This window comes from Salmo trutta, chromosome 17, assembly GCF_901001165.1.
Source record: "Salmo trutta chromosome 17, fSalTru1.1, whole genome shotgun sequence".
Taxonomy (NCBI): Eukaryota; Metazoa; Chordata; class Actinopteri; order Salmoniformes; family Salmonidae; genus Salmo; species Salmo trutta.
The window spans coordinates 49833037-49846581 of NC_042973.1; the positions used below are offsets into that span (position 1 = coordinate 49833037).

Consider the following 13545-nt stretch of genomic DNA (forward strand, 5'->3'; position numbering starts at 1 on the left):
AAGCACAATGACCAATCATGATGCTTCATAACTTACACGAGGGGCACTAAATCATATGAAAACATTAATTCTAGGTTCTTTCACTGATTGATATTATATCTTCTCTGCCAAAGGCAAAATATTTGTTTCTAAACCAATGACATCGTTGTGATCGAAGTCAAAATATCATACAGAGGACAAACAGATGAATGACAGTAGAGCCGCAGATCAAGAATGGAGGTCGTTAGGAACACTGAAATAACTTTGACATACACCTTTATAGAAAATATGAATTGCGTATTTTACATTAATGTGTATTGTTTTAATGCGTTTTTTTGGGGATAACAATATTATTGCCTGCTCGCTTGACTGGTCAGTTCGTAAATCTAAGGTTTGTATCTTTGAGGTTCTACTGTAGTCCTAAGGCAGTTATTCACTCACTAATAAAAGTGTGTGGTGGTGCAAAAAACTATAACAAAAAAGAGTTTAGGAAAGCTGAAAGGAATGATGCTATATAACTATATAGCTATATAACTTGCTATAAAATACACTGTTTGTAACCTTTCTGCATGCAAATTATTATTGCCAATTACGAAGGTGTTCTTGCTGTTCTTATACCTTATAAACCGGTTATTGTACTTAAAACTCTGTGTATGTTTGTGTGTGTGTGACTAGTCTTGCCCGAAGGAAAGGGGTGAGCACAAGACATCAGAAGTCTTCTGCTATGTCTCTCTAGCATTCACTATCCCACATGGCAAGCTCCGAAAAACACAGAAACCAAATGACACAGTTGGTTAAATTTCTACAAATAGCCTACAGCAGGCTTCCCCAACTGGCAGCCCGCGGGCCGACTTTGGCCCGTGGGGGGTTTTATTTGGCCCCCCAATTTTGCTGAGCAAAGGAAAATAAAACAATACGATCACGTGTCTCTCTATTATGCGTGGGAATACTTGGGAACAGATGTCTTAAATAAAAATCCATTGGAGTTGATTTCCTGGTGTTTTTCCAGTCTTTTACACTACCGGTCAAAAGTTTTAGAATACCTACTCATTCAAGGGTTTTTCTTTATTTAACTATTTTCTACATTGTAGAATAATAGTGAAGACATCAAAACCATGAAATAACACATATGGAATCATGTAGTAACCAAAAAAGTGGTAAACAATATATTTCAACAATATATTTTATATTTGAGATTCTTCAGCCTTGATGACAGCTTTGCACACTCTTGGCATGGAAAGACTGGAAAAACACTCAGGAAACAAATTCCAATTGATTTTTATTTAAGATATCTGTTCCCAAGTATTCCCACGCATAATAGAGAGACACGTGATTGTATTCAAATGTAAGCAAGGTTTGAAATTATTATGTTTTAGTCTAACATTATACAGTACCTTGTAAAAGTATTCATCCCCCTTGGAGTTTTTCCTATTTTGTTGCATTACAACCTGTAATTTAAATAGATTTTTACTTGGATTTTGTGTAATGTACATACACAAAATAGTCCAAATTGGTGAAGTGAAATGAAAAAAATTACTTTTTTCAAAAAATGCAAAAAAATAAAAAATGGAAAAGTGGTGCATGCATATATATTTACCCCTTTTGCTATGAAGTCCCGAAATAAGATCTGGTGCAACCAATTACCTTCAGAAGTCACATAATTAGTTAGATTGCACACAGGTGGACTTTATTTAAGTGTCACATGATCTGTCACATGATCTCAGTATATATACACCTGTTCTGAAAGGCACCACCAATTAAGCTGCAACATGAAGACCAAGGAGCTCTCCAAACAGGTCAGGGACAAAGTTGTGGAGAAGTACAGATCAGGGTTGGGTTATAAAAAATATCCTAAACTTTGAACATCCCACGGAGCACCATTAAATCCATTATTAAAAAATGGAAAGAATATGGCACCACAACAAACCTGCCAAGAGAGGACCGCCCACCAAAACTCACGGACCAGGCAAGGGGGGGATTAATCAGAGAGGCAACAAAGAGACCGAAGATAACCCTGAAGGAGCTGCAAAGCTCCACAGCGGAGATTGTAGTATCTGTCCATAGGACCACTTTAAGCCTTTCACTCCACAGAGCTGGGCTTTACGGAAAAGTGGCCAGAAAAAAGCCATTGCTTAAAGAAAAAAATAAGCAAACACGTTTGGTGTTTGCCAAGAGGCATGTGGGAGACTCCCCAAACATATGGAAGAAGGTACTCTGGTCAGATGAGACTAAAATTGAGCTTTTTGGCCATCAAGGAAAACGCTATGTTTGACGCAAACCCAACACCTCGAGAACACCATCCCCAGTGAAGCATGGTGGTGGCAGCATCGTGCTGTGGAGATGTTTTTCATCAGCAGGGACTGGGAAACTGGTCAGAATTGAAGGAATGGTGGATGGCGTTAAATACAGGGAAATTCTTGAGGGAAACCTGTTTCAGTCTTCCAGAGATTTGAGACTGGAATGGAGGTTCACCTTCCAGCGGGACAATGACCCTAAGCATACTGCTAAAGCAATACTCAAGTGGTTTAAGGGGAAACATTTAAATGGTTTGGAATGGCCTAGTCAAAGCCCAGACCTCAATCCAATTGAGAATCTGTGGTATGACTTATAGATTGCTGTACACTAGCAGATCCCATCCAACTTGAAGGAGCTGGAGCAGTTTTGCCTTGAAGAATGGGCAAAAATCCCAGTGACTAGATGTGCCAAGTTTATAGAGACATACCCCAAGAGACTTTCAGCTGTAATTGCTGCAAAAGGTCGCTCTACAAAGTATTGACTTTTAGGGGGTGAATAGTTAAGCACGCTCAAGTTTCAGTTTTTTTGTCTTATTTCTTGCGTGTTTCACAATAAAAAATATTTTGCATCTTCAAAGTGGTAGGCATGTTGTGTAAATCAAATGATACAAACCCCCAAAATCCATTTTAATTCCAGGTTGTAAGGCAGCAAAATAGGAAAAATGCCAAGGGGGTAAATACTTTCGCAAGCCACTGTATTTGTTTGGGCTTTTTGCGGTCAATTTGCAGTCTACAAATGATTTGTAATTATGTTCCGGGCCCCCAACCATCCACTCAAGAAAAAAAATGTCACATGGCTGAATCTAGTTGATGATCCCTGGCCTACAGAAAGAGCCTTGAAAGATTTTATTTGACTGAAATTTGATGACTTCTGAAGAGGTTCCAGTAAAATGCCTCACATTTCAGAATACAGAACAACCCAGTGTCTTATTACCGTGTGCCACTGCAGATCCATTGGCTGTTCTACAGCCTGCTGCTCTGACCGTTCCTCCCACTGCTCCTGTTGCTGTTCCTGTTGTTGCCGCTTGTCTCCTTGGGCAGTGATGGTGTGCTGGTGTTTCGAGTGGGTGCACTTCTGGGTGCTCTATGGTTCGGAGGGCCTGCCTCTCTTCAGAGTGTTGGACTGGACAGACAACGTGTGTGTGGGTGACTGCATTAAATAGAGTTTAGATTTGTCATGTCTTTTCCTGTACATGTATCCTTCACTTTCTGTTAGACAACATTTATTTGTTTAGCTGATACATTGAAACTTTGAGAAAAGGAAACGCATGCATTACATTTCAAATCATAGCTTGTTTTTTTTATATTAATCTAAAGCAGCAACTAAAACCTGGAAAATGCGGCTTTCTTGACCAGGACATTCCTGGTTAATTAAATGATAAATAAAAAAAAATACACCTCTCAACATACCACAGGTGCTGCTGCTGATCTAAAAGTCGTCTGTCGGGGGAGGCACTGCCTCTTCCTGGGTGGTGGACACAGAGGCCAGGAGACCTGATGGACACACACACACACACACACACACAGGTTACATCAATGTCACCATGGCAGCCACTGACTGGAAATATCCTACATAACGGCTGATGGCAGAATTAAAACATAACACGGAAAAAATGGTAATGCAGGACATCCAATGAAAAAAAACAACAACAACATTTAACCACTAGGTTGCTCTCTCTACGGCCATAGAATAAGCCAGGAGAAGTGCTTTGTAAAAACAGGATGCAAAAAGAGTCAAATGACTAGCTAGAGGATTGTGGTCGAGTTGTGGGCCGTTATAAGACGAATCAAGAGCCAAATTGCTTCAGTTCTCAATAGGAACTGTGAGAGAGAACCATGATGTGGAATCAGAAGAGAGCGAGTGGGAGAGTTGCTGGAAGACCTTCTTCATCTTCTCTATGTTGAGCCTGCTGCCCTCTGCATGGTTGATCATGGGCTTAGGGTAGTCCATTCATGATGCAGTTAGCTGCTTTCTGGACAGGCTCTGGGGCTCTCCACGGCTCATAGAGGTAGTAGTTGGGATAGTCCTTTAGCGTAAGGATGTAGCGCCTGTGAGATAGACAATCACAGATATGTTAGGGACATGCATTGTTATTAGGGATATGCATCTCTCCCTCCTTACAAGCACGATTTGATACACATCTAGATACATGGGCTCTGATACGATACAGGAACGATACTTTTAGTTTGAAACGATTCGGTGCGATTCAATTCGATTAGTGGAACGAATCGATGCGATTCGGTTCGATGTACTAACAATTGTTGCATGAACCTATTCATTTTCTATTCAAAATGTTTATATGGTACTGATGGAGCTCAGGAGCTGAGCTGGATCTATCTGAATTGACTTCTCTGAGCTGAGTGGCTCTGTGTGTTTGTGTGTACATCTACCACTATCAGATTAGAGGGGGAAATTTATGTTTTTTTGTGCCCCCACTTGTTATCCAACATCCTCATCACCCACTGATTAACTTGTCATATAGCAGATTCAAATGCTTTGAGCTAGTAGTATGTCAAAATCAATTTTTAGAAATGAGCTATGACATAAATAGGGAATTGATTTAACACAGTTTTGGATTTGACCCCCATCTCAAAAGCAAATGATTGTGACCGTTTGGAAGTTTACGGAGGAGAGCTGCTCTCTCCCAAAAAATGGTTGCTGTCCTTGTTATGAAATTACACCTTTACCCTGATCATGTAAAAATTACCAAATGCACTGACTGTTTAAAGCAGAAAACCCCCCCACATTTTGGGGGGGTTTTCTGAACCTGGTAATCAATGAACCTGGTAATCAAAAAGCCCCAATCAGCAGTAAGATGTGAGCTGTGTTCACTCCGGTAGCCTACACAGCTCCATTTTCTACACCGCATTCGGTGACAATGACCTAGAAAATTACACTGGTTGTCACTCAATGAATAAAGACTATGATTTAATATTGTGAAAGCCATTTTACAAACATCTGAATGCTGAAGGTGACACGCAGATGAAGCCTACGAATGTTAGGACAGGGAAAGGGTAGGCCTCGTTGGCGCAAGCAGCTGCATCAATTATTCTGCCAAAGCACAAACATTGTGGTAATCACGGACCAATCACCGTCTTTTGTCTGAAGCCCAGGAGGGCAGTAAGTGAGTGTCTGTGTTTGTGTGTAGTGTGGGTGTCTATGTGTGTGTGAGTACCTGATGTAGTGTGTGTGTAGTGTGTACCTGATTTAGTGTGTATGTGTGTGTGTCTACGTGTGTGTCTATGTGTGTGTATGTGTCTACGTGAGTGTGTATGTGGTGTGTACCCTGCTTTAGTGTGTGTGTGTGTGTGTGTGTGTGTGTGTGTGTGTGTGTGTGTGTGTGTGTGTGTGTGTGTGTGTGTGTGTGTGTGTGTGTGTGTGTGTGTGTGTACCTGATGTAGTCTCCGCTGGGGTCTTTCCTTCGTCCCGAAGCCTATACAGGACAGTAGCAGTGGAAGAACTGCTGGAAGAAAGACACTGCAGGAGAGCCACATCCAGTGCCTGAGTTTACGCTCCAGTCTGCATCCAGGAGCACCTCCTCAAATACCTGACAGGCAAAACCAACCAGCACAGAAAACAGTTAGTCAGATTCTAGTGAAGCTGCACCACTACTGTCTCCCTTAAGCATCTATCATAGTCCAAAACGTGTAGGTGTATGCACAGCAGTGTTCGAGTATATTGGACCATTGGCTTTCGTACTTTTCAAATTCTCAGAGCAGCTCAAGCTATTTCTCCAACGTCACCACATTAAAATGAATAGAGGATGTGTAGCGGAGCCGCGTTGGTTGGGAATTGTGGGGAGGTGAGCGTTTGTGATTTGCATCCCCCGCAGATAGTGGTCTCAAAGCAGTTTAGCTATGTCGCATTGCGTCTTATCGTCTGTGGACTATGATTTACGCTCAATGTCTTTATGTCATGTTTTGTATATTAAGTAAATCCCCATGTCCCCCAATGCTTTTATGTGTGTGTAAATGTCTTGTATTTGTGAGAAACATATTGGACTGTTATGTGGAAGTAATAGGCTAAGGTAAAGAAAACACTGTGTTGACATTCTGTATTCGGTAAAAGCTCTTTAAACACATGGACAAGGGGAAAAGCCCCAATGTTACATGCTCTAAGACACTGACTAACTGATAACATGCTTTGTGGCTTAGCCCAGATATATTTGCACTGGGCTTATGACAAGCTTTACAGGTTACTTTTATATGTAATATGCAATTGTAAGGTTTGAAATTATTACGTTTTAGTCAAACTATGTTTGGGCTTCTTGCAATCAATTTGCAGTCGACAAATGATTTGTAATTATGTTTACATTTTATATATTTAGTAGACACTCTCATTCAGGCTCGGGGATTTGAATCAGTGACTGTTTTGCCCCCCCCCCCCGACTATCCGCTCAAGGACAAATTGTCTGTGAGAAAAAAATATATTACCTGATTTGTTTAATATTAATATTTAACAATTAATATGCTTAACAATAGTATAGACATTTCTTTAGTGCTAATGCTGTGCTTCTGAGAAAGGATGGTTTATTTCTTCCACATTCACTCCCCGCAGCTGGTCTTGGCGTGTAGTCAGGGACATGGGATAGAGATCAGCTGGTCTTGGCGTGTAGTCAGGGACATGGGATAGAGATCAGCTGGTCCTAGGCGTGTAGTCAGGGACATGGGATAGAGATCAGCTGGTCTAGGCGTGTAGTCAGGCAGGGACATGGGATAGAGATAAGCTTGAAAAACAGATAGACCTGTATTATTTCCATTTCTCTTTGCTTCTGAGTAAGCTGGACACACGGCATAAGACAAAGAGCCTCTGAGAAGTGACCACTGTACTTCAGCCCATCCTGTTCTTTTACTATCTTCCAAGGGCACAGCTGTGGAGAGAGAGAAGAGAACGGAGGCTAGCTTGGTAGAGAAGGGAGTAAACGGAAATAACGTCTGCTACGACCCGATACACATAGCCACAAGATGAAAACAAGGTAGCTGATCTGCCAGGGAGGGTGGAACCAACCATGACTAAGCAGTTTTGTGTTTCAATATAAACCCCTCGCTTCTCTGTATTATTAGAGCACTCAATCGATTCACCTTGTATGTGTGTGTTGTATTGACCTGCTCCCTTACTAGTAAGTGAATAAAGAAGTATAACTCTGACTTGTGTGATAAGCTTGTCTTTCCTCATTTGATAATACAGAAATAACCATTACACGGTCCACGGCTGTCACGTCCTGACCATAGTAAGATGTTATTTTCTATGGTAGAGTAGGTCAGGGCGTGACAGGGGGTGTTTTGTGTTTTTCTATGTTTTCTATATCTATGTTTAGTTCTAGTTTTCTAATTCTATGTTTTTTTTGGGGGGATGATCTCCAATTAGAGGCAGCTGGTCCTCGTTGTCTCTAATTGGAGATCATACTTAAGTAGGGTTTTTTTTCCACCTGTGTTTGTGGGTAGTTATTTTCTGTTTAGTTATCTGTTACATGACAGAACTGTTGGCTGTTTGTTATTTTGTCTTTAGTATTCTGAGTTAAAATAAATATTCACTATGAGCACTCAACACGCTGCGCCTTGGTCCCCTCTCTACGACAGCCGTTACAACGGCTGACTCTAGTTGATGATCCCTGCTGTATAAGCTACTTGCTCAGCCCACAAATGAAATATAAAATCACCTGCTATTGAAAAGATGCATGCATCATTCACTTTCCTGTCGGATCGACTCAGGGCAGTATTTGTTTCATTCGGGACAGTAGCTTTCAGTTGAATGTTGATCCCTGCGGTGTGCGGTGTGCTGTGTGCCCCAAAAGAATGTTGCAGGATTGGTAATCTTATTGGTTTCTAAAAGAAACGACATCAGAACAATCTGAGATGATGTGTGTCAAAATTCTCTTTCTTGTACTTTTGGGAGGTGGAACGACCCACATCCAATTCTGTTGTTTTAATATAATTTTAAAGTGTGATTTTTGAGAGCAGAAACCTGACAAAATGCGTTAAAATCACTGCCTTTCTCCCTGTTTTTTTTGTTTGTTGCCTTGGTATCAAGTATAGTTTTTTCAAATTCTATTACTTTACATGAATATTACATGGCGATCAGCGAACACTTGTTGATCCTGGTCCACTCAAAGTTAGTTACCCAGGCTTTTCTGTCTAAGTGTTTGTAGAGTCTCTAGTGCTTCAGACTCCTCGCCCTTCCACATTGCTAGGTCCAGTCCTTGAGGCTTGAATCCTGGAGAACGGAGTACAAGTATAGCACAGTCAGATAACAAGCACCAAATGTACATGGACACTGTGACTCTCTATTTCTCCTTGTCAACAGACAGTACTGCAAACAGTACTGCACACAGTACGTGAAGAATAACAGGATGTAACAGTTCGGGATATCACAATGGTGGAAATGTGTCAAGCACTATATTATACTGTACAATCACACTGTTGTTCCACCAGGTGTTAATGAAACAAAAGGAGTAGATTTAGGTCAAAGTTAAAATTAACTTCCATTAAAAAAAAGACTCACTTCCATATGGTCGGAGTCCCTTCTCTCTAGTCTGGATTACCCTTTCTGACAACTGCTGATGTAAAAGGGGATTTATACAGTGCCTTCAGAAAGCCTTGACTTTTTCTACATTTTGTTGTGTTACAAAGTGGGATTAAAATGAATTTAACGCTGTCGGTGTGATCGAGGCGAAAGAGCTTTGCACACCTAGATTGTACAATATTTGGGCATTATTCTTCAATGTTGGTTGTTGATCATTACTAGACAACCATTTTTAGGTCTTGCAATATATTTTCAAGCATATTTAAGTCAACACGATAACTCGGCCACTCAGGAACATTCCCTGTCATTCTTGGTAAGCAACTCCAGGATAGATTTGGCCTTGTGTCTTATGTTATTGTCCCACTGAAAGGTGAATTCATCTCCCAGTGTCACGGTTGTCGTAAGGAATGGGGGACCAAAACGCAGCAGGAATGTGGATGCTCATCTTGATATTTATTTTAAATAAAGAGAACACCAAAACAACAAAATGAAGACAGCACGAACAACAAAACAGTCTTGTCATGCTCACACAGGCAAAACAAGAAACAATCTCCCACAACACCAAACAATTACCCATATATAGGACTCTCAATCAGAGGCAACGAGAAAGCACCTGCCTCCAATTGAGAGTCCATCCCCCCATCAACCTAAACATAGAAATACAACAAACCAGAAAGAACATAGAAATACAAAACATAGACCAAAACCCGGAAATAATAAATCAAACACCCTACTACATACACCACCACCCCGAACCACATAAAACAAATACCCACTGCCACGTCCTGACCAAACTACAACAACAAATAACCCTTAATACTGGTCAGGACGTGACAGTACCCCCCCCCCCCTAAAGGTGCAGACCCCGGATGCACCTCATAAATAATTTTAAAAAAGAACCCCAAAACAAACAAAAAAACAAAAAAAAAATCCCCCTAAACAAAAAGGGAGGGAAGGGAGGGTGGCTGCCATCACTTGTGCTACACCCCCCCTCCCCAACCCACCTATACAGGAGGTGGTTCTGGCTCCGGCCTACTGTCCTCCATTTACATTTTTTTTTACATTTTAGTCATTTAGCAGACGCTCTTATCCAGAGCAACTTACAGTAGTTTTTTCTCTTCTTTATACTGGCCCCCCATGGGAATCAAACCCACAACCCTGGCGTTGCAAACACCATGCTCTACCAACTGAGCTACAGGGAAGACCCTGTAGCTCCAGACTGTAGGGAGAATCGCTTGGTTCCGGACCGTAGGCAGACTCCTTCGGTTTCGAGCTGTAGGCAGACTCACACAGTTCAAAGTCATATTTCACCTCACTCGGTTCCGAATCGCAGGCAGACTCACTTGGTTCCGGATCGCACGCAGACTCCCTCGGTTCCGGATCGCAGGCAGACTCCCTCGGTTCCGGATCGCAGGCAGACTCCCTCGGTTCCGGACTGGACACTGTTGCCGGATACTCTGGACACTGTTGCCGGATACTCTGGACTGCACACTGGTGCCGGATACTCTGGACTGCACACTGGTGCCGGATACTCTGGACTGCACACTGTCTCCGGACTCTCGAGGCTGGGCTGACGCACTGGAAGCCTGATGCGTGGTGCTGGTACTGGAGGTATCAGCCTGGGAACACGCACCTCAGGGCTAGTGTGGGGAGCGGGAACAGGCCGAGTAGGACTGGGATTACGCACTGGAAGCCTGATGTGTGGTACTGGTACTGGATGTGCCAGTCTGGGGACACGCACCTTAGGGCTAGTGCGGGGAGCAGGAATCGGCCGAGTAGGACTGGGATTACGCACTGAAAGCCTGATGCGTGGTGCTGGTACTGGAAGTGCCAGTTTGTGGACACGCACCTCAGGGCTAGTGCGGGGAGCAGGAATAGGACGGGTTGGACTGGGTTGACGTACTGGACCGTAGAGGCGCACTGGCGGTCTCGAGCGCAGGACTGACATCCCCCATATTGGCTGGATGCCCACTTTCCCCTGGCAAATGCGGGGCGCTGGTACTGCGCGTACCGGCCAGAAAATACCCGGCCTCGCCACAGCACCCATCACCCCAAAACACGGGACCTGTCCAGTTAGTCTCTGCCCAAAAAAGGTACGGGGAGTTGGCCTGGGGCTCCATCCTCGCCCAGCCAAACTACCCGTGTGCCCCCCCCAAAAAAAATTATTGGGGCTGCCTCTCGGGCTTAAACGCCAGTCGTGTTCCCCTGTAGCGTTCCCGGTCTTCGCTCCACTTCCTCCAAGGACCTTCTCCGGCCATAATCTCCTCCCACGTCCACTTCTCACGATCGTCCCTCCATTGCTCCTTCCTCCGCTGCTTGGTCCTTATTTGGTGGGAGATTCTGTCACGGTTGTTGTAAGGAATGGGGAACCAAAATGCAGCAGGAATGTGGATGCTCATCTTGATATTTATTTTAAATAAATAGAACACCAAAACAACAAAACGAAGAAAGCACGAACAACAAAACAGTCTTGTCAAGCTCACACAGACAAAACAAGAAACAATCTCCCACAACACCAAACCAAACCAATTATAGGACTCTCAATCAGAGGCAACGAGAAAGCAACTGCCTCCAATTGAGAGTCCAACCCCCCATCAACCTAAACATAGAAATACAACAAACCAGAAAGAACATAGAAATACAAAACATAGAACATAGACCAAAACCCGGAAATAATAAATCAAACACCCTACTACATACACCACCACCCCGAACCACATAAAACAAATACCCTCTGCCACGTCCTGACCAAACTACAACAACAAATAACCCTTAATACTGGTCAGGACGTGACACCCAGTCTTTGGTGGAAAGCAGACTGAACCAGGTTTTCCCAAGGATTTTGCCTGTGCTTAGCTCCATTCCGTTTCTTTTTTATCCTGGAAAAACTCCCCAGTCCTTAACAACTACAAGCATACCCATAACATGATGCAGCCACCACTATGCTTGAACATTTGGAGTGTGGTACTCAGTAACGTGTTATATTGGATTTGCCCAAAACATAACACTGTATTCAGGACAAAAAGGTAATTGCTTTGCCACATTTCTTGCAGTATTACTTTAGTGCCTTGTTGCAAACAGGATGCATGTTTTGGAATATTTGTATTCTGTACAGGCTTCCTTCTTTTCACTCTGTCAATTAGGTTAGTTTTGTGGAGTAATTATAATCTTGTTGATTCATCCTCAGTTTTCTTCTATCACAGCCATTAAACTCTGTAACGGTTTTAAAGTCTCCATTGGCCTCATTGTGAAATCCCTGAGCGGTTTCCAGAAACTGAGTTAGGAAGGATGCCTGTATCTTTGTAGTGACTGGGTGTATTGATACACCATCCAAAGTATAATGCATGCACAAAGGGTTAACCACCTAGATTCGATGTCTGTGCCCCACAAAAAAAATAATAATCCCAAAATCAGTTTAAACTAGAGATATCCACTGCATCCACCAATGGCGGCCTTCCACATCTGCGGAACATGAGACATCCCGAAAATCAATCTTCTCAGCAAAATGTCTGTAGCGTTCAAACTAATATGAAAAGAATGGAAAGATGAAGCTCTCACGAACACGATGGTGTTCTCCGTTTTGCTCTACGACCCCCACAAGCATCACGGGAATCATCTGAAGCTAGCCCGGTACCAGTTTAAAATGTTTTATTCAATGTGTTTCTATGGGCTAATAGCAGTAAGGCCAAATTCAATGCTTCATCAAATAATTGTTTTGATACCTAAAAGGGTCCTGAAATTCAAAATCAAATGCCTTAAATGATCCTTGGTATGACCATCTTAAAACAACTCCATATGTTAGCTTTGTAGAACCTCCCCCCATAACAAAGGGGTTGAATACTTATTGACTCAAGCCATTTAAGCTTACATTATGGGGTATTGTGTGTAGGCCAGTGGCACAAAATATAAATTTAATCCATTTTAAATTCAGGCTGTAACAACAAAATGTGGAAAAAGTCCAGGGTTTTGAATACTTTCCGAAGGCACTGTAAAATTCATTTGATTGATTGATTGATTACCCAGCTCTTCCAGAGAGGGGACGCTGTAGTGTTGGTCATGGTTGTCTGCGATCTTCGTCTGACAGCTGTCCATTTGTTCCTGTGTGATGGTGGGCAGGGGTTTCCTAGGCAGCTCTAGCCTGTTCCCTAAGGCCTGGAACTTCTTGAAGGTCAGTGGAGGACTGCTGTTGTTCTTCTCAATTATCCTGATAACAGCAGAAACATGAAGGACAGTGAGATTAAAACATTGACATCTTGGCCCATATTCATGAAGCTAATCAGAGTAAGTGATGATCTAAGATCAGGTCCTTTACGTAAGATCTACACTTGATGTGACAAATAAAGTTTGATTTGATTTGATTATATGTGACAAAAAAAGTTTGATTTGATTATCCTGTTCTTGTAATCTTACTCATTATTTATCTCAAAGGCATAACTGATCCTAGATTAGCACTTCTACTCTGAGAGTTTCTGGAGGTAACTTTGTAGAAATGTCAATAATAATACTGTTGGTGTGGTGAAATGATGCTGTTAATAAAAACGTCTTCTTTGGTATGACGCTACAAGCTTGGCACACCTGTATTTGAGGAGTTTCTCCCATTCTTCTCTGCAGATTCTCTCAAGCTCTGTCAGGTTGGATGGGGAGCGTTGCTGCACAGCTATTTTCAGGTCTCTCCAGAAATGTTTGATCGTGTTCAAGTCTGTGTGTTGTCTGTGTGCTTAGGGTCGTTGTCCTGTTGGAAGGTGAACC

General features: G+C 42.5%; 1 protein-coding gene across 5 annotated transcripts in view; it reads right to left on the reverse strand.

Moving 5' to 3' along the window:
• Positions 1-8862, reverse strand: part of mapk8ip1a (mitogen-activated protein kinase 8 interacting protein 1a) — a 38844-nt gene extending 29982 nt beyond the window's left edge. The window contains exons 1-7 of one of the 5 annotated variants that reach the window (XM_029697122.1): positions 8395-8862; positions 7934-8099; positions 7019-7144; positions 5667-5821; positions 4156-4322; positions 3684-3767; positions 3208-3423 (exon numbers count right to left, since the gene is read on the reverse strand). The gene's annotated coding sequence lies outside the window, so the exon portion shown is untranslated. Of the gene's footprint in view, positions 1-3207; positions 3424-3683; positions 3768-4155; positions 4323-5666; positions 7145-7933; positions 8100-8394 lie in introns of all 5 variants that reach the window. The other 4 variants (XM_029697121.1, XM_029697123.1, XM_029697120.1 and 1 more) reach the window with 4 other exon arrangements.
• Between the last annotated feature and the right edge of the window lie 4683 nt (positions 8863-13545).